Source organism: Ictalurus furcatus, chromosome 17 (assembly GCF_023375685.1).
Source record: "Ictalurus furcatus strain D&B chromosome 17, Billie_1.0, whole genome shotgun sequence".
NCBI classification, from domain to species: Eukaryota; Metazoa; Chordata; class Actinopteri; order Siluriformes; family Ictaluridae; genus Ictalurus; species Ictalurus furcatus.
Window position 1 is genome coordinate 16,677,251 of NC_071271.1, and position 22,933 is coordinate 16,700,183.

A 22,933-nucleotide genomic window follows, 5' to 3' on the forward strand; every position below is an offset into this window, starting at 1 on the left:
ACTAACTTGTTTCATGGACATTCCACAACATTAAACTGAATAATAAAGTTTGATGTAAACATGTTGGCAAATTTCTGGGGTATAAGAGATTACACATCGCTTTGTGTCAGGAATCAATGATCACTTTGTGTCAGGCCTCCATCGTTGATTAATTTCCTATAACAGCGAACCATGGTGTGTTTTATTCTTTCTATAACATTTTGTCCATATTGTAAAGCCTTAATTAGTGCGATGCTTTAAGACAGCATATTTGGTTGTGTATATTCATCATAATTGCAGATGCCATATGGATAAGGTGTCTCCAAACCCAAAATTTGCAGACATATTGGTGTCCAAATGTAACACACATTCCATCACAAGACACAATAATCTCTCGTTCTTGTCAGCATTAGTGGTGTTATTTGGAATTTTCAATGTTAGCTACATCTGTCTGCTGTTGTAAAAGTTTTTTCTCCATATGTGGATTAATTAAGTGAAAACTCAGATTTGACTTCACTGTCATGTCAAGAGTTATGAAATTGTGTTAAGAAAGTACTTACAAAAGTACAATAGTATATCATGTTTGTCCTAAAATGACAAGGTCTCCTACTACGAATGTACTACAAATGTACCTTACACATTACTGTGGGAAACGTAACAGAATTCATCATCAGCTTTTCGTATCACTGAAATGTCTGTTCACTCAGTTGGCACACAGAACATCATATTTTACATGATTCTCTAACAAACTGTCACCACAGGCAATTTTATTCACAGAAATGTAAAGGTTTTCCATTTGGGTTGAAATGCAGAAATGACTTGAAATCAGGTTTAGCTGTTTTGGGACTGCAAGCCATGGTGAGATATGACTGCTAGCTCAATAAATTTGCTAAAGAGCAAGGCTTGTTTTGCACTCTTCCAATCAAGAAGTAATTTAAGATTTAAATCAAAGGCAGTTTGAGGTAAATGAACAAATTGCAATTTTAGGTGTCGCAGATTGCAGAATTGGTGCTTTTGGAAAGCGTCTGCAGTTAATCACATTTCCTGTTTATTGGAAAAAAGACATACAGTAGCAACCCTGAGCACTTTCTTAATGTTTGTTGTCATAAAGGTTGCTATGCTTATTTTTATGCTGAATAGATGTTATCTGTCGAGGCTTGTTATTATGACGTGTTATTAAACATAACAGTAAAACAGTAATTAATATTAACATACTAATACTAGATTCATTATCTTTGTCTCCAAATGCCTTGTCCTCAGGATGTCTTATGAAAATAAGTTACAATTTACTAGATCCTATAAAGTGCTACTAAACATGAAAGTAAAATTATAATTAATATTAACATGTTAGTTTGTTTACTTAACCGATACCATATTTAATTTCTTATATAATTCATTTTGTTATTTGTCACATGGCCTGGCTGTTGTTTTATAGCCATTTGCCTTTTTTCTCTGTTCATAGGTAAGCCAATTTCCTGTTCACAGTGGTCTTAAAAACTATTCTGGAAATGACATTTTGTTCTGTCTTCCTGAACCATCAGCAAAGAGAAGGTTAAAAATAAATGGTGTTTTATTGAATGACTCAACATGTCAGATTAAACACTACTTTGTTCGTAGTATGAAAATAGATCCAAGGAACATTCTGCTTTTTTAGCCCCAATATCCCCTAAATGCACCCAAATAATACTTTCTTTTACTTTGCACGTGTTGCTGCGACATTTAGATGGAATGGATGTGCGGCTGATTTTAACACATTGTCTTCTTACAAGCCTTGAAAAAAGCGTATACCACAGCCTTCGAACACCCACACCTTTTTAATAAAAAAGTTCCTCTGAGTTGGTGTGATGTTCCTTACTTTTCTTTGCAGTATGCATGCACAAGCAGTCATCTGGTTTGCAGAGGTGCCTTTTAGTCAGCCCAGCGGTGTCAGAAATAATAGTGGGTGTATGTGCAAGGAAAAAAGAAGTGCATAGAGTGCATTTTTCCCCGCTTTGGACCGCAAGCAGAATAATGAACTACATAGTCCATGTTTCCCATGGGACCCATAATTTTGGTGTGCCCCCCTGTCAGTGTCTGATGTGCTTGCTGTCTGCCACAGCCAAGAACACAAATTGTTTTGCGCCGTTCCTGTTGTCAAGACTAATTTGACATTATGCATACTGCCCTGCCAACTATACCCAGAGTTTGGGGAAGTTTAAACTGCACTTTTTTTTTTCATTTAGTACAAATAAGCAGCCGGTACTTGGAAAGATGTTAGGGAAAGAAGGATTATTGAGCAGTAGATGAAATTGTATATTTCGAGGCTATTAGAGAACATTATCCTCCCCAAGTCTGAGCTGAAAATAGATAGAAGCTTTTGAGTTAGCTAAACTTGAAAGGGAAGAAGAGGCATGTATTTCTAGCTATTTCCAAGTGATTTATTGCAAGGCAGAACTTGGGGTGTAATATAAGCTTAATGGAAGTAATGCCCATTTAGTGCGTACATGTACCTGTACTTAACACTTTCAAATGAGACTGTTCTAGCCTGTTTACTGCATGTATAACTAGGACATAGTAAACAGATTTTCAGTCTTGGAGCTATCAGCCATGTTATAAAAGTAAGGTTTGCTTTGGGCTATTTTGCTTATTACTTATTACCTAACTCATATACAGTAATCTCCTACCATTTCCTAAATGGAAAATAATCATCAAATATAATAGGCCTGTTGGTAATGGTAGCCTGGATTAGAATGGTTGCTTAGCATGTCAACAAATCAGCTCTTTCTGAACTTATGGAGTGCCATTGGAATAATTCAGTATAATTATTCTTTTTAATCACCACAGCAGACACAGTGGCCCAGTATTTCCTCTTGAAAGATAAATAGTGTTTACCAGGCTGGAAGTAACCTAACTTCTTTGTTGTACATTGTAAAAATTTAAATGCCATGTTTGATTGGGATAATGACATTCCAAGCTTGGAGAAAGATTATAAAGAGCAGTGGACACCTGGTAGACAGTTTTATGAATTTATGGTTTCTTTTGGTTTTGTAGAACAAGGTGCTCTCTTTTAGTGAATGATTTATTTTGATCCTCAAAAGTCTATATACAGTATCCTAGATTTCAGCCAGTCATTAATTAGTAAACTAATTTGTAGAGTCCTGATCACCAAAGGAGCAATGATCTAATGATTGACAAAGCAGTGATGACCAAAACCCTAGAAAGACTATGGCTGCTGACTACATTACATTAGAAAATAAAAACATATGCACAAACCTTCACTTAAGCTCCTCAATGCACAAAGCTTCATAGTGCACTGTATATTTCATGTCACCAAAAACATTTTGCTAAAAACAATTACGTTATGATCTTCAAACTACATTATAACTAGACAGTACAAATACTTGTATGAATTTCTGTCTCTTCAGCCAATTAGAGTGGCGCTAACCAAGCATAGCTATCTATTAGCTCATACACATGTTAGGCCACAGAGTCCCTGATTAACAGCTGTTGAGTTTTTATCAGAATAGAAAATAAGTATTGTTTGTATCATGTTTTATTCCTAACATGATGGGGCATGCTGTTAAAGGAAGTAATCAATGGCAGGTTGTTGTGATGTGATTTGATGCAAAGCAGAGTTACTGGTACTCCCTGAATACATTAATTTCCTTTAACAGTCTGTTTACTTCCTTTTATACCACAGCAACTTGACAATTAAAAAAAAAAAAATGAATTAATGAATGATGCATTGCTTTTGACTGTTTGCATTTAATTTTGTGGAATGTCTGTAGGACAAGTTAGTTCCTTACAGAACACTTTACCATATGATCAAATATACTGTTTTGTAAATTTGTATATATCCAAATTTATGCTGAACCCCTCACACAGTAAGTAGTGACTGCAGAAATGAAAGGTGTGATTATTAACTACTCCGTTAAAGCAATGATCATTTATAAAAGCAATTATAATACTGTTTTTAAATTATAAAAGCACTGTTTAGCAATTATAAATTATAAAAGCAATTATAAACTGCATTATAGACCATTATAGCACATGGTCAGCTTATGACTGCTTTTAAGCACTTTTAAGCACTGCAGGTGAGCATTGAGATTGTATTGGGATTCAGCTGTTGATGATTCTGCTTCATGTATGAAGTGTATTCGTCTTTTCTGCTGTAGCTGCAGCATGGGGTGTGTATAGCTTAAACAAGATGCTCAATCTGCTCATTATTTATGTCTCCAATGACCACTAGAGACAGAGACAGGTTAGTTTTAGGCAAATACCAAATGTGTTGGATAGGACTTTGCCTATGAAGAATACTTGAAAATGAAAATTCGAACTAAAGACTAGTCTGAATTATACATATATAAAATACAATAATAGACATACTACTGCGTAAAATAAAGTATATTACCTTGTGTTTATAAGTGTTTATTGAAAGGATATCGATTCTGATGAAAATAGACTTGTCCTCATTTTTATCCTTCTATTTACTTTATTCTCCTATTTATTTTTCTAAACTTAACAGTTCTATACGAAAAATACAATACAGTATACCTAACTACACACCAGCTATGTTCACGCTGCAGGAAAAAGTGTGGTTTTTTTTTTTCCACGTATGTGAGGCAGACTATTATAGTGGTACAGCTAAAGTCTGATATTTTCACTTTCAGGTTCTGAAGTGTAAAATCTGATGAATCTGAAATCAACCTGAAAAGTGAACGCAGACTTAATGTTAATCAAAATCATTGTTTGTCTTAATTTTCAAATCTCTATAAATTGACTGGAGTCAGTAATTGTTAGCTTAGGGAAAAAAACTCCTTTTGTGACTAGCATTTCATGTGAAATGTTTGCTAGTTCAAAGTTGAAAATGAAAAGAAACAATGTTAGGGTGATGAAACAGTTAAAAATGGTGGCATTAGCAGCTATTCAAGCAGTTGTTATGTTAATGTTATGAGGCTAGCTAGATAGTTATGCTAACTGTTTATCAGATAATGAACAAGTATATTAACTTTTCGTCATGTTTAGGAGCATTGCCTATTCAGATTAGTGTTAGAATCCACATTAAAAGATAAAAACAATCTAAAAATGGATTCGAATGTCAAATCAGTAGTCAGATGTGGTGTTAGTGAAAATTTCTTGGAGGATTATTCCCTCTAAAGCTCGGAGTTTTTATTTATTTTGAAAGGTGTACTTGTGTACATGTCAGCCTAATGCCTTACAACGATCTTTTCAGGTATTGTATAAAAACTATTATGCTTAATATTTCAATGGCCAACTCAAATAGACAATCAGTCTCAGAAGTGAAAGAAATCCTTCTCTCTTTTAAGTTAAGTTTTATGTTTTAAGAGGACTCTTGCAAATATGGTCATATTATTGAAATGATGACTACAGTGCTGTAAAAAAGTTTTTGCCCATCCTAATTTCTTCTGTTTTTGTGTATATCTCATACTAAATAGTTGTAGATCTTCAAACGAAATACAATATAAAACAAAGGCAACCTGAGTAAACACACAATATAGTTTATATTTAAAAAAATTTCTATTAAACCAAAAAAAAAAAAAAAAACGTTATCCAACCCCTATCACTAATGTGAAAAACTAATTGCCCCTGTAAATTTAAAACCTGGTTGTGCCACCTTTAGCAGCAATAACTGTAGCCAAATGCTTCTGATAACTGGAAATCAGTCTTTCACTTACTTCTAGGATTTACTCCTATGCTTTGGATCATTGTCTTGCTACAGAATCCAGTTGTGCTTGAGTTTCAACTTATGGGATGAAGCCCGGACATTCTCCTTTAGGATTTTCTGGTAGGGAGCAGAATTTTGGCATAGTGTGATTCATAGATTTGGGGAATTAGTAACTATGGGGGCAAATACATTTTCACACAGGCCCAGTTGGTACTGAATAACGTTTTTGCTTCCATAAATAACATTATCATTTAAAAACTGTATATTGTGTTTACTCAGGTTGCCTTTGTTTTATCTTAGATTTTATTTTAATTTCTGAAACAATTTAGTATAGATATACACAAAAACAGAAGAAATCGGAATGTGGGCAAATACTTTTTCACAGCACTGTATATGTATTCTACCATTATCATATTTACAGCCATCTGTGTGAGGGTTTATTAAATCTGAGTCATTAAATAAAAGCAAGTAATGAATAAATCAGTGGAATAATTGCACATGGAGAGCAGCATAGCCAGCCTACGAGAACAGCAGAAATGACAGGGATGATCAAACAGAAACTGGTGTTTTTCTGTCTGCATGGTCCATGAGCAAATCTGATGATTGTTAGTCTTTGGCAGAGGAATCACCAAGAGTGCTATGACTTTCAGTTCAGACAGCTTTGAATTACATGTTGTACCAAACTATAAAGCAAGTGAAAGAGACACTGGTTTTGAGGGGGAAAACAGAGCAAAGCAAAGTTGCTGATCTGGTTTCCCATAAGCATTGCAAAGTTAAGATCATCATAACTGGAGAGAGAGAGAGAGTGTTCGATGTGATGCTCACTCTACCATTTAACAGTGATCTTTGTGCTGTGATGCTTTTGGGAAACTCAGCCCTGCTCACTGAACACATCTACAATCAGTGTCAACAAAGATTAATCTTTCCTCTTGTTTCTCTTGACTGAAGACTGAGGGGGTGAACACATGATAGATTCAAGCCAAATAAATATTGTAAACAACATTCCCAGAGAGACCTATTAGTTTGATTGATCATAAACAAACTCTCTCTGATCCACCTTCCCTCTCTCTCTATCTATATGCCCTTTTCTTGTTTACTTTAAATACTGTACACATAATATATTTGTGGCAGCCTGGAAAAACCCTTCAAATGGTGAAATGTTTTCTACTCTAACTAAAATACGCCTCTTTTGCATGTACCTTAACCACCCACAAGTAAGGTTATAGCATTTTAAATTCTGGTTATATACACATACATGCGCATGTCTAAAACTATTGTTTTACATCATCAAATTGCGATTGGTTCATGAGATCGGCCAAATTTAGAGCCTACAAGTTATAGAATGTGATTATCAGCCGATACTGATTGGTGATCGATCGGACCATATATATGTATACATTAATTCGGTATACAACTTAATACAGGATGCCTTTGCCCATTGAAAAATTAGAACAATTTCATTCAATCAAACTGGGACCAGGAAAAAGTGGACTGGTCTTGAGATCAGATATGAGCAAAAATGGAGGTAAAAAAAAGATTTCCCTTACAGTTTTTCTGACTGAAACGTAGCTGGCACTCTAATGATGTCAGCCATTAAGTGATTTGCTAGTTTTTGGCAAGGTTTTGGTAGGTTTGAGGCTAGACATCCATTATTTTCAGCTGAAATAGTGTTAATTGTCTTACTTTAATACCCTTTATTTGACTTTCCCGAAGTTAAATAAATAAACATAATGCCACCAAACACCAAAACAATATATTTTCTTGCTGCATATCCTTTGGTTCTGTGTACAGGGCAATTGCGTTTCCATAATACATAGTGCATTTCTGTCAATTTTATGACATCTGTACATGATCCTAAGCATACCAAATGTTCCAGTATGTCAAAAGTGTGGAATCTTATTTTTATCAAAAGGATTAGAGGCCCTGTTTTCACACAGACACAAGCCTAATTTGCTAGTGAATTAGCATTGTATTGCTAATTTGGTTGGGTATAAACCATTTTTCCCAGGTCAGAAATGAATGTGTTAACAACAGTGGGTAAAGTAGTGCACCAGTGGGTGTCACATTCAAAATCTGCCGGTGCAATGGTATTTTCAAACCCATTTCTATCCAAAAAAAAAAAGCCCTTACATTTGCCTGCCAAGACACAATGCTCAAACTTTTCACTGATTTTCAAGCAAAGCTCTAAAAGTCAGAGCCTGCCCTGTGCTCTGTGATTCATGCTATTTATGGTGACAGTGTCGTTGTCTAAGGTTGTTTTCACACTTGGAATTTTTTTCCAGAGAACGGATCAGTGGTCCTCTTAACAAACGGTTGTCTGAGGTTCACTTCAACCAAACCCTTGTGCTGTCCACATCAGGTGTGGAAGCTATCCATACATTGGTGCTGGCTGCTGAGTAGTGAGTTTGGTTCTAACATTACTTGCTGTTTATACTGTATCCACTGTTAGGAATAAATTCTTCAATGTAAATGCATTATAAACCCCTAAATAAAACCAGATTTGGCCCTGGGTGTGGACTCATGTATTCAGACCAAGTGTGAAAACACACTCAGTGGGCATTAAGGCTAATTCATATCAAAAGTATACAGTATAAAGTAACCCAAAGGGTGCTCAAAAACAGTAGGTTTGGCATGCATTCAATTGCAAATGTGACTCATACAATTCACATATTTTTAAAAACAAATTGCCCAGACTGATTGAGCTTGAATTCATTGAATTCACTGACTCAGCTGACCTTCTGAATGCGAGAGGAGCAAATCTCGGTCATGACTGAGAGATTAATTGATTTAAACACTGTCTCTGAACAAGGGATGACCGAAATGATTCACTAACACAAGGGGTGCAGAACTAGGTTTGGCATGCATTCAACTGCAAGTATGACAAATTCACAAATTTTGGAAAACAAATAAATAAATAAATATAAATAATGTAAGCGTACATTAAATCTATGTCTCATAGAGATATATCATTTTGCTGATTTGTTGATGCTACAGTCGGTTAGTCTTTGGTCCTATGAATACAATTGTGCTTCACAATGGTGAAGACTGGACAAAATGTGACTCAATACCGGTCATCTTAATGACTCATTCAAAAAGACTGAATCATTTGTGAATGAAACATTTCAAGTCTTTTTCAAATTTCCACATATTTAAGAAGCCTGCCATTTAAACTCTACTGTAAATATTGAAGAAACTGTTTTTTATTCATGCACATAAAATCATGAAACAGTACTTGTTTTTGATTTACAGTTGATCTCAACTCGATGTCAGCATACACTAACAAGCGACGTACTTTGAAAAGCTTCAAAAGTCAATCTTACATTTAAATCTGTTGAGAGTATACTCCTTTGAACCATGCTAGTACCAAAAAATTTAAATGTGGGCAATTTGTATGCCTTATGCCTAATTAATTGCATTGACATTATCGCAAAAATATAATTTTCTATAACTTTCTCTTGATTTGCCTTGATCACAAAAATTGCGGCCCAGTGATGAAGTTCTAGTCAGTTCCTCTGAAGTTCTAGTGCTGCCTATGTTCTTTACTCTGTCTTGTGGTTGTTTCACTTGTGGTCATCTCTCTAGTGAGATGATTTATCCTGGCTGATATCTGCTCAAACCTGGGCAACACACATCACAATACCTGTGAGGGAATTGGACTTGGACTGGTGTCGCTGCAGAGCCAACGTGTAGCTCAAAGAGTGTGCAAGTGCAAAAATACACATTTATGGAAATACATTGCACCTCAGAAAAAAAGTAGTTGGCTGGAAGCCACATTTGCTTATTGCCATTGGAGCATATGTATGCATATTAAATATGTTACATACATTTTTGCATCTAGGTTATTTTCATTCATGGCATACAGGTATGTTAATTAAGTCAGTAAACACATATGCCTGAAGGGACTGAGCAAGATTGTACCATTTATTCTAATTTGGTTTGTTTTATTCTTGTTTATCAGATAAAAAATATAGCACCTTTGTAGCATTTTCTGCCGCAAGGAGGCATGTCTGTTTCTTATTGTGAGAAATGAGAAGTATTCTATTGTGGTATGGTCTAGATGCAGTCTAAATAAAGCCTTGTTACATAAAGGTCTACAATGGTAAAAGTTATAGAAGCAGGGTAGGGGGTAGAGATAGAGAGAGAGAGAGAGAGAGAGAGAGAGAGAGAGAGAGAGAGAGAGAGACGCCGATCATTAGCTCTCTAGAAACTGTACACAAAATGCCAGTTGGCTCATCTGCTGGAACAGTTGACACTCTTCCCTACATGATTGATGCATCTTTCAGTGCTTTTAGATAGCTGCTTCGTTAAAGTGATCATACATACAGTAGTAGCCTGAACGACGGACCAGTGGTGTACATATATTCAGGGAATATAATTGGCCTAAAATGTTTCATGGCTCCATGTTTGAGGTAGCAACCGAGACTCATGTGGCATGAACTACTGTGTGTATCCCATCATCAAAGGAATAAAAAATTCTTCCTCTAGTTAATGAAGAGAATTTTGCTTGGCGTGAAGCCTGGAGAATGTGTTACATATGTTGCTGTACAGCATATCAGTATGTTGACAATGATCAACCTTCACAGTGATGTAAAAATATCAAATAATCATGGCTGTTTTGTGTTCAATTTAAAAATGTTTATATGTCTGTGCTCAGAAAGACAATAATTTTCATTCTCAGCCAATACAGGCTACTGTACATGCACTAATGTTCTGGAAATCTCCAGACTGATTGAGCTTGAACTCTTTGAACTCACTGACTCAGCTGACCTTAATGCGAGCGGAGCAAATCTCGGTCATGACTGAAAGATTCATTGATTTAAACACTGAGCCTCTGAACACGGGATGAGCAAATCTCGGTCATGACCGAAATGATTCACTAACACAAGGGGTGCAGAAGTAGGTTTGGCATGCATTCAATTGCAAATATGGCTCATGCAATTCACAGATTTTTTAAAAGAAACAAACAAATAAATAAATATACATAATGTAAGACTACATTAAATCTGTTTTATAGAGATATAGCTTTTTGCTGATTTGTTGATGCTAGAGTCTTTGCGTCTTTGGTACAGTGAATGCAAATGTTCTTTACAATGGTGAAACCTGGAGGAAAGTCATCTTATAGATGGAATCATTCGCGAATGAAACATTTTGAGTCGAATTTCTGCATATTTAAGAAGCGTGCAATTTCAACTCTACTGTAAATATTGAAGAAAAGTCTTTTTATCCATGCACATAAGATCATGAAACAGAACTTGCATTTGATTTACAGTTGAGCTCAACTCGATGTCAACATACACTGACATTCAATGCAATGGAAAAAGCTTCTGACATTTACATCTATTGAGAGTATACTCCTTTGAACCACATTTTAATGATATTGATAAGCTTCACTCAGCTTGGGCTATTTCCCCAAGTCCCCATCTCAACAACATTCTTTTTTATGTAACATTTTGAAGAAAGTTGTTGCCCAACAGTTCAGTTTTTGTTTACGTAGTAATAACAAGCATGTTGTATTTCAATCATTTTTCCTGATGCACTGTATTACAGAATCAGTGTTGTTGGACTTGAGTGAAAGATTTGATGTTATTGACCAAGCTATTTTATTAGACCGAATTAAAAACAGATATGCTACAGCCTGGTTTAAATTTTATGTGACGGATCATTCCCAGTTCCTTACCATTAATGGAGATTCTTCAGAGCCTAAAATTACAATGTGGGGTCCCACAAGGCTCTCTTATAGGCACATTATTATTCTCCTACTTTATAAGTTTTATCTTCATTGTCACACACTGCAGTAATCAAATAACTGTGGAAACATCTATGCTAATGGAATAATTCCCATTATTAATCATGCATATCCTCACCATCACTCAATTTCAATGTTCTTCAAGTTTGCACATTTAGCATTGACATTCTGTGTTCTAGTTTTATTAGTAAATCTGTGCCATGCCACTAAGTATGAGCCCTGTGATAGACATTAATCTTGTAGTCTATGTCGCTCCAGTGGAAACAGCCTTCTTCCAAAGGAGACTGCATATGCCACTATTAGTCCACTTCCCCCTCCAGCACTCATACAAATGAAGCAAGAAGTCTCGACGCCTCCCATCTTGAGCCATGATCATAACATGTAATGGCTTGGCCAGGTGCTGGAGTGGCACTGGCCCTGTCGGACAGGTGGCCTTGAGAAGTTGGATGGCTTGGAGCTCCATTAATGAGAGCACTGCCAACTGGATTCCCATCTGCTGGCATGCTAAGTGCTCGGAGCCATTAAAAAGCAGCCCATTCTCACATTCAGTCAGACGAAAAAGGGCTCAGTGACTGGGTTTCTCCTTTAGGGCACAGACTGTAGTAGGGCTTGATAAAGGCCAGCTTGGCATTAGGGACAGGACCGAGAAGGTGACAGGGCTCTATTCACTCTATAGTAAAAAGATGTCAAGGTTTTATTTTGTTAAATCAACTAGATGCAAAAACACATGCTGTCAAGCACACAGATGGTAATATTAAATACAATGGTAATAGTTTACACTAAGGATTCCTTAGCTGGCATTATTTACTGAATTCATTATCAAATAACATTAATACATTGTAAGCAATATTTACAAAGCAACAAAATAACATATAAGTAATAAACTTGCATTAATTAATGTTCATTAAATATTACACTTTCTAAATGTTTGTAAATGTCTCCATGTATTATATATATATATATATATATATATATATATATATATATATATATATATATATATATATATATATATATATATATGTGAACTTGCTTCAGCATCAGTTCTAATATTGGCAGTTAACAACTGCAAACATGTTAATTAAGTTGCTGGTGCATAGTGATCATTGTGGCCTTAATTTCAATCATCGATAAGATAAGATAAGAAAAGAACATTTAAAGTGTTATTTAAAAAAACAAAACAATTCTTGACTAAAAATAAATAAATAAAAATTATTTGACATTTTTCATTATTTACCAGCTGACCCTGAAGCTCCACTGGTAGATATTTATTAGAAGCACACTGTTCAAAAAGAAGCATCTTTTCATTTTTATTATGGATCCTGCTGTCTGCGTGGGTAAACTGCCTGAATAGATTGCAAGAAATGGATTATAGTTGAGCTATATTTTATACGAGTCTGGTCCAAGGAAGCTAAACAGCAGGGCACAGCTATTGACCTTGAGTCTGTGTCCGCACTCCTATATTTCGCAGAATATGGCTAGCCATGCCGTCACTCAATAATTTACTGAAGGATTATAACTGATGACTGCAACAGGGAGGCACTCTGAAAAGAGGATGGGTGTAAAGTTGCAATGTGATATTCCTATTAAAAAAGTGATAAATCTGACACCTGCTATCGAAGACAACACCTTTGTAGGTGCTTTTTAGGTTCCAAATCCATTCAATAGGCCATTTAAAAAAGTTGTTTGCCCTTGTTTAGACTATAGATCTGCTGAGCAGGAGACGCAGTGGGCACTGAAAGTAAATTACGAGCTGGAAATTGAGTTATTGGGAATCACCCTGTCAACAGGGGGTTAGCGAAACGTGCAGTTGCCTTGGATTTCCAGGGACTAGTTAAATGATTGTTGTGAATCTGAACCCATGGGCCATGTGGTGTCAGAGAGAGATTGAAGCTGCCAGCACTGAGTCTCATGACCAGGCTTTTTTTAAAGACACACTTTCAATTGACTCACTTGCATGCAGAACATTTTGTACTCAAAACTGTGGATGAAAAGGAAGAAACCTTCACTCTGTTTACTCCACAGTAGCCAATCAATTTTTTTTTTTTTTTAAAGACCGCCGCTCCATTTATAGTAGATTTCTAAAGACAAATGCATACAGAGTTTGAGTGTTTACTGGCTGTCTTTTTTTTTCTTTTATTGAATTTTGGGAGTTTTTCAGTAGTTGATCTATGTGTTATGTAGCCTGCTTGTAAAGATTTATTCAATATTCAGCTTCTAATAAATCATGGTGAGATTGGATGGTTTTTGGCTTAGATATTAGACCTGAAATTGCGCTAGTTCGTATTTGGACCTCAGATGTTACTACAGAATATAGCACTATTCATTAGATACACAAGATTTATAAAAGACCGCATCTCAGTTTTGCACGATTCTTGAGTGAGGAGCATTATTACGTCCAGCGGCACTGTATGACCATTTGATGTAACCACAATATATCACACCAAAATGTATGTTTTAGGCCTCCAGTTCAGTAATGTTCTTGAGTTTGCGTGCTGCAACCGCCTTCTTCAAATCCCACCAGAGATTTTCTATGAGGTTCAAGTCAGGTGACTGTGATGGCCCAGTAGAATCTTCCAGGACTTCTTCTGCAACCAAGCCTTAGTGGAATTTGAGGCATGCTTAGGATCATTGTCCTGTTGGAAGGTCCAATGACGTCCAAGCTGCAGCTTCCTCACAGATGGAATGACGTTTTCTCCTAGAATTTCCTGATACTTCACTGAATCCATCTTGCCTTCCACACGCTGCAGGTTTCCAGTGCCTGTAGATGCAAAGCAACCCCAGAGCATCACCGAGCCACCACCATGCTTGACTGTGGACAGAGTATTCTTTCTTCATTCTTATTCCTCCAGACCTACTGCTGATCTATCAAGCCGAAAAGTTCCAGTTTTGTTTCATTGCTCCACAGAACAGAATCCCCAAACTTCTGTGGTTTATTTTTATGATTTTAAGTGAACTTTTCTTGTGCTTTTGGGTCAGTAGTGGTGTACGTTTTCGAGTTCTGGTATGGAAACCTTCTGCATTTAGTACACACCATACTGTGCTCACTGAAACCTCAGTGCCTGTTGCCACCAAGCCTTGCTGCAGGTCTTTTGCAGTATTTGATTTTTTTTATTATAACAATTCAAAGTAAATAGTGATTTACAAAGTCTGACAGTACACTATAGCTTATACAAGAGGGTCTCAAACATTTTCAGTGTGAGGCCCCCCTTGTGTAGGCTGCATCCCTTTGTGGTCCCCTAGAGTCATCAAATTTTTGCAATTTCGTTTTTTTTTTCATGCTAGGCACTTCTGTATTAACTTTATCAGGTAAGAGTCTCCGTCCTCTATCTAGTCTTAGGTTTTACCAGCTAACAGTACACTAGTATATCAATGGATGTCTTTGTTTGGTGTGTGTCTTAGTTTGCTGTCTATAATTTATTTAATTTATTAATATTTCTCATTTTATGTACTTCATAGTTCAAAGGTTGACAATCCTGACTTACATACAGGTAACATTAATTAAAAAAAAATAATAATAATGTTCTAGAATTTCTATGCAGCCCACCTGGTGCCATTTGGCGGCCCGCCAGGGGGCCACGGCCCCCAGTTTGAGAACCACTGGTTTATACACACATTACATATCTAGTGCATTCATTAGAATGTGCATTACATTAACTATCATTAAGAATCATTATAATAATAAAATGTAAAATAATAGAATGTGCTATTTGATCAAGTGCTAAGCATTTGCAGTAGTTTAATGTGATTAAATATTCATGCAACAATATATAGTATGAGCAATATACTAGACTCGTTATTTCAATGCTTGCCATCTTATGATTCATATATCATCATATTAGTATTTTTGCTTTTCATTTGTGAAATGAAAGAAAAAAATTATATATCCATCTTCAGTCCACATTTTCTATTCCTGATTTTTTTTAAAATTATTATTTATTTTTTTGCATTAAGTACAAGTGTTTGTGTTTAAAGATGGTGGTCTAGACTGAAAAACTTCTTCTACTTCTTCTACTAAAGAAAAATCCTTGAACCTGGGACTCCGATTCTACACTCTACACTCAGAACTACACTCAGGATTTGCATAATCTGAATGGTGCATCCAGAAAATCAATTTCAGACTTAACCCATATCTGAATACACATAACTTTTCCTACATAAATATAGATGTAACCTTTAGTCGCCAACTATGAATATCGCTTTAATTGAGGTTGGGCAAAACTGACTGACTGTTCGTCTTTTCAATGAAGGTGCAAATGTTTCTCAAGTGTGTATCTGAAAAGCAGTAATTTTTTAAAAGAGGTGTTATTAGCATACATAGAATTTGTGCTTGATTGATTTTGGATTTGTAGTGATCTCCACAAAGAGCTGTTGCACAAAAGACCACCAAGTCGTAAAGTCGCATTTTCTCTTTTTTTTTCTTTTTTTACTCAGAAAACAAATCTGTCAAATAGAAAACAGAAATCATTTCTGTCATATCTGGATTTCACCCAAGTCATTTTGCTTCAAGTCCCTCAGTCTCTAAGGGATCTATCCTGGAAGTCTCACCATGTGTTCGAGGTCGGTGTTGTATGCCAAGGGCACATATAAAATGTGTGTGTGTGTGCACAGAGGCATGACACAGCTAAACATCTGCTAAATGTGCCCTTAGAGGGTGGCTTGCTGGCAAACAAAATGATTGAGAAAGTGTCAATCTTTCCTTTGTACATCTAAGTCTCTAATGAGATTCATTTAGCCAATAAAAATCAAGAACCTTTCACATCTAGTTGAAGATGTACAAATTTTGTGTGAATATCCATAAACAATGTTAACTGTGCGGCAAATATTTGTATTTATTCAACAGCTGTTAGTTGTGGATACGAATGTCTGTGTAATGACTAAATATAAATTATGAGAGAAAAGATGTCATTCACATTTGATTATAGTGTTACATTACAGCTGCTGATGTTTTGAAAACATAATCTCTAGGGAGGAGCAGTGTGCTGATATTTCTGTTGTCATGGAAAAAAAGAAATTTTTACATTGTCTTGACAGCTTAAATGTTTCCATTTGGAGTAGATCACATATATAGAGAGATAATTAGCATCCGAGATATGGTGTGTAAAAAAAAAAACGCAATTAAATAGCAGTCCATGAAAAAAATAAAGACCTAATTTGAAATAACAGTTTGACCATTTCATAGTTTTACCTATAGCTAAAATCCCAATTCTCTATTGGGAAAAGGATTTAGAAATGTGCCCATATTATATTTATACTTTTGAGTTGCCTTTACAGACAGATCATCTGTATTTATCCATGCAGACATAGATGGCCACTGGGGGCATGAACAACACTGACTGGAGGCCTATGCCAATTAGAAAGATTCAGGTGATGGACTATTAGGACTATTAGCAATATATTGTCATTCATTTATATAATTCCACCAATTATTATGCTTTTTTCCAAACTATTTAGTTGTCTTTTTATTTTAAGGATCTAATAAATTGCATATAAAATTATTTTATTTGTTACGAAACACAACTCAAGCAGGAAGTAAGCGCAGGAGTGACGTCTTTATTTGGACTTAAGCTAAGCACCGGAAACTTAAACACTTATCCCTTAACTTGGAATGAGGCATGAAGCACAAAACTTAGAACAGGACTATGACTTGAAATACTCATTTAACTCAGGCATGAAACATTCATTTAACTCAGGCATTAACACTCCTTAAACTAAGACATGAAAACTCTTAACTACGGCATGTCATGAACACTCTTAACTACGGCATGGCATGAACACTCTTAACTATGGCAGGAAACACTCCTCTAACTATGACAGGAAACACTAATCTAACTATGGCAGGAAACACTCATCTAACTTTAGCATGAACTAAGGAACAGGAAAATAGACAGAGTATGGTGACATTACCACCTGACACCATTATTAATTCTGCTTTTTCTCTGTTAGTCTTTTCTCTACTTTAATACTGCGCAACGTGCGCAGCACCGAGGGGTTTAAATAACCAGTCACCATTCTCTTAGTTGCTGACAACTGGCAACACTTAACACAGTCTTAGCGTCCATGCGCATTTCAAGCACGTGCACGTGTGCTCTGCAGCCACTCGTGCACTTTGTTGCCACAGCGCCATCTGCTGGCGAGATTGTGACAATTTAGCCTACAAGTATCATGTTTGATTTTAGGTTATTTGTGATTTAGTACAGCTTCTGACCATCAAATCAAAACAGACATGTGATTTGATGACATAATGCTTATTTATTCAAAAACAGAAGTAACTGAATACAAAAATTCTACTTTAAATTTTAACTCCGACAAGCGTGCTTATAGTTGCTGGACGCCCCATTTATATTTTTGATGAGCTGCATAGATATTCAAGAAAACTGTATTATATGTATTTTTTATTTAATATATAAAATAGTTTTATTCACAAGTGCCATGTTTGTGATTTTTATTTGTTATGTAGAATATTTAGATCAAGCAATGTCCAGAAATAGGTGCAGTTGTATAGCCTACCATTTATTTTTCCAGTTTAACTTTTATTTAACCATAGATCGAAAAATAAAAGAATGCTTTGTAACATTATTTTACTTTCATTCTTTCTTTCTTTTTTTTTTTTTTTTTTTTGCCATGTCAGCTTCTATGGCTATATTCACGGCAGGAGCCGGGTTTAGTTATTTAAGCTAGAGTTAAATATGGTGTTTAAGAATAATTTTTCCTAAAAACTTTAAAACTAAATTTGGAATCGCGTGATTAAAAACCTTTTCAAAAGTATCAGTTTAAAAATACAGTTTCCTCAGATGTGTAGAGGTATGACAGTCCAGTAAAATATGTTTAATGGATAGTGGGTTCTGACAAAATGAGCACTTTGGTGAATTTTCTCCTGATAGTAAAAGTTGGTGTGCGAGCCTTGTATATCCTATCTGGCATCGTGTGTAAATGACTTGATCCCAGCGATTATTAAAAGGGAACACATAGATCCCACTCTGACTTCCATTTGTTTTTGATATATGCACTCAGAATTGGTTTCAGATCTGTGCAAGTTATAGGGCATTTTACTGGTTCAGTAGCAAGTGCTTCTCTGGCAGCTCTGTCTGCTTGCTCATTACCGGAGAATCCTGAGTGTCCAGGTACCGAGCAGAAAATAATATTAAAGCTCTTTGCTTCAAGAGATTACAGTTTGATTAAAATCTTCACGATTGTTGACTGATCAGTTTTAGTAGCTTCCAATGCTTCAAGACACGATTTTGAATCAGTTATTATTAAAAAATGCTTTTGTGGAGTAGTCTCAGTAAACTTCAGTGCCAGTAGTAGAGCTACAGTCAGTTTGTTGAAAAAGCTGCTGCCACTTTATTTCCAGATTTAGATCCATCTGTGTATACTGGGATATGCTGTGGGTATACTGCTCTTCTGTCCAGAAATTGTTGATGGAAATCATTCTGGCATTTTGGATTTTTGGTTCCTTGTTAAATCCAGATAGATTTCAGGCTTTTTAAGATCCCATTGAGGAATTTTGCAGAAGTGTGTATGTCCCAAGCTGTTTAAATGCACTTTCAAGTTCTCCAGATGAGTTTTTATATGTAGGCCAAATAGACAAATGAAACTTTTTTTCCATATATTGTTGAATGCTGGAGTGGGAAAACTTCTGAATAGGTTGGGTTTTAACATTATTTTACAATGATAATTTTTTTAGAAAAGGAATGCAGTTTGTTTACTTGGGCAATCCAGGGAGCAAAATGCATATTTTACTAATGCATGCTCATTTACTGTAGCTTGAGTAGCTTTGGATTCACATGCAAATGTACTGGGCGATTAATAAGCAATTATCATCTTTAAGTAATCTAATCATCTTTTGGCTCATCAACTTGCAGGGGACCAGCAGAAGCATAAAACTTGGAGAGTCATATAAATCCTATCCAGGTCAAGTTAGTTGTACGTATTTGCAGTCTATGACATCTCAATGGAGGCAGAAGCATTTTACTCAAAGAGAAGCGCTGCTGAGAGTTGATAATAGTTGGGGGGAAGGGGAGATCCACGTGTCAATAAGTAACTGGCGAAAAAGTTGCAGGATTCCTCCTCTTCAAAAACACAAAGAATTTCTTTGTTGCTGAACCCAATCCTACGGAAAACCTAAGTGGCCATGCATTATTATTTTTTCTTTGCCTTTATCCTTCCTGCAGCGAGTGTCAAACCACTCTGCCTGATATGTTCAGAGACCGTGGCTCTAATAAAAAGTGCCACCGTGAAGCACCACTATGAGACAAAGCACAGATCGTTTGAGCAAACATATCCACAGCAGTCTGAAGTGAAGGCACACAAAATAAACGAACTCAAAGCCCAGTATGATCGGTCCACCAGAGTCCTCTCCCATGCATTCACTGCCCATCAGACACTTTTGTCATTATTTTGTGAAGTGCAGTCTCTTTTTGCTTGAAATGAGAACATTTGTGATAAACTTGCATTTATTTATGATTAGGCTACATATTTATTTTACCTCGTGCTTAATGTGTCTGCATTGAAAATGTGCAATAAATATTGTTGAAAGGTTATTGAAATGTAGTACTTTGTTTATTAGCTATACATATACAAGAATGACATATGCCCCCAAATCATAGTGTACATTAAACATTTTAATGGTTTGGACCTTTGGGGGGAGAAAATGTTAGTCATTGGACCTCTTTGAATTCTAATTGTGCACCGCTGGTATAGAGAGATGGTCATCTCTCTGAGCTGTACCAGTTCCCCTTCCAGCACTGTGAATCTTTCATGTCAGTCCAGTAACAATATGGATGAGGGTCTTTGGTTTGTTCAGTGCTGGGGGGATTTGGAAGCAAGTAATCTGACTCCTCTGGGGTGTGGAGTGGGTTATTGGGCTCCTGCTGTGCTCTTTCTTTGATCTTGATGAAGTTTTGTTCAAAGATCCCATGGATTCTGGTGCTGCCATCCTTATGGAGGTCTGCAAATAGAGTCTCTGGATTTTCTGTCAGTTTCTTGTAATTGTAAACTTTTCATGCAGTTTCATTTGAAAAATCTTTTGGGTAGTTCAGTGGAATGGACACCACACTTTGGGTTTGTGTGGGCCTAAGGTTATGGGCTATTTGCACCTGTGTTTGGGGTTGGGTGTGGATAATTCCTGTTATTGTTTTGGCCAAGACGCTTTCACACCTCCAACATCAGCTAGTGAGGTAGAGCTGAACCCTCACAGAGCAACTGTTCAGTGGGGATAAAGACATGGAAGTGGAAAGCAAAAGTAATAATATTAATAATTACTTGAGTAAGAGTAATAATGTATATGATGAGAAGTCTCAAGTTACTAGTTACTTCTGATCTAATTAAAATCAAGGGAAAATCCTGAATTTCAGACTACATGGAGAACTGTGTGTGTGTGTGTGTGTGTGTGTGTGTGTGTGTGTGTGTGTGTGCGTGTGTGTGTGTGTCCTGACACGCTCGCTTCTTCCCCCTCTCCAGGATGCTAAAAACGTGAGCGGTTGTTGTGTCAGACCACTGCAGCATATCGCGAGGCTCGTGATCTCATTATATGTGATGTGAACTAATTATTAAAACTACATATATATTCATTAATATTTAACAGTAACGGAGGAACGGCACCGAATGTAGTGAAGTAAAAGTACATTTCTGTGATTGACAGTGAACTTGAGTAAGAGTATAAGTAATGCCAATTAACTATTAAAAGTTTTTTTTTTCCAAAAAGTTACTGAAGTAAATGTAATGAAGTAAATGTAGCGCATTACTACCCACCTCTGAGTATCCGTGATAATCAGGATGTGTAAATCTCCTTGTGAATGCTCTTCCTGTAACAACACATTTGATAAATTTTGCCACATGTTTAAATTAATACATAAAATGTTTGAATATTTGGTTTAATTATTTAACATTAAAATATATATATCCTAGTCAGGGTTGCAGTGGATCATGGGTGAATCAGGATACCATACGCACACATATTAACACACTCATTGACACTTAGGGGCAACTTAGAGTCACCAGTTCACCTACCAGCATGTTTTATGGGAGAAACCCATGCCATATGAGAAGAACCTGAATCACCCCATACAGACTGTAACTGGAGCTCAAAATCACATCGGGGACCCTGGAGCTGTGAGGAAGCAATGCTGCCCACTGTGCCACCACAGCCCTTAATTTTATTATCATTTTTACATTTTATTTTAATTTTGCTTTTTAAAAAAACTATTTTTTGCAACATTTTATTTTATACAATCCCCCAACAGTGCTGTGCAAATCAACTCAGTTATTAGTTCTGTAGGCTTTTTACTTTTAACCATGATGCATTTAATATACAAACTGAGTTCCGTGATTAAACTCACTGCCGAACAGGCCCATTACTGACTGTAACACTGTAAGCATTATCATTATGTGTTGCACACTGCATGTTATATTGTTTACGCCTCTTCAAAAGTCTGTGACCTGATTCATGCGTGCTTTCTCTTACTCCACTTGCATTATGCTCTTGGTGAGGGTTTCTCAACCTCAGGCCTATGGAATGACTTCTCTGCACAGTATCAAGGTTTTTGTTATTATAAAGCCCTTCATGAGTAAGGTCAGCTCTGTTGATAGCAAGAAAACTGTGAAATTTTTGAGGGCAGTTGAAAACCTGGTGGGTTGAAAAATATACTATTGCTTAGTGTGAAGAGCAGTGAGGACAGCATCTACTCCTCATCATCTACACTGTTCATTTTTGGGAAAAATTGATTAGCACTTTGTAGTATTGGGGCATCGCCTCACACCTCCAGGGTTGGGGGTTCGATTCCTGCCACAGCCCTGTGTGCGTAGAGTTTGCATGTTCTCTCCGTGCTGTTGGGGTTTCCTCCAGGTACTCAAGTTTCCTCCCCCAGTCCAATGACATGCATGGTAGGCTGATTGGCATGTCTAAAGTGTCCGTAGTGTATGAATGGGTGTGTGAATGTGTATGTGATTGTCCCCTGCGATGGATTGGCATCCCATCCAGGGTGTACCCCGCCTTGTACTTCATTGCTCCCTAGGACAGGCTCTAGGTTCCCCACGACCCTGTAGGATAAGCAGTATAGAAAATGGATGGATGGATTCCCGGGGCAGTGATATCTGCCTGGGTATTTAAGAGAGTAAAATAAAATTGAACTCAGCAAAAAAAGGAAACATCCCTTTTTCAGGAGACTGTATTTTAAAAATAATTTTGTAAAATTCAAATAAGCTTTACAGATCTTTATTGTAAAGGGTTTAAGAGATGTTTTTCATGCTTGTTCAATGAACCATAAACAATTATTGCACATGTACCTGTGGAATAGTCCTTGAGACACAAACAGTTTACAGGTGGTAGGCCTGTTACAATAACAGTTACAACAACTAAAGAGACCTTTCTACTGTCATTTCTACTGACTCTGTAAAACACAGAAGAAAGATGCCTAGGGTTCCTGCTCACCTGCATGAACATACCATAGGCCTGCTGCAGGGAGACATGAGGACTGCAGATGTGGCCAGAGCAAAAACTGCATTGTAAACTGCAATGTCTGTAATGCTACAGGGAGACAGGA

The 22,933-nt window shown here is 36.5% G+C and overlaps 1 protein-coding gene across 3 annotated transcripts in view; it reads left to right on the forward strand.

The window, feature by feature from the left end:
- The window catches only part of cadm2b (cell adhesion molecule 2b), a 184,894-nt gene that overhangs the window by 81,678 nt on the left and 80,283 nt on the right, over positions 1 to 22,933 (forward strand). The gene's annotated exons all lie outside the window — the stretch shown is intronic.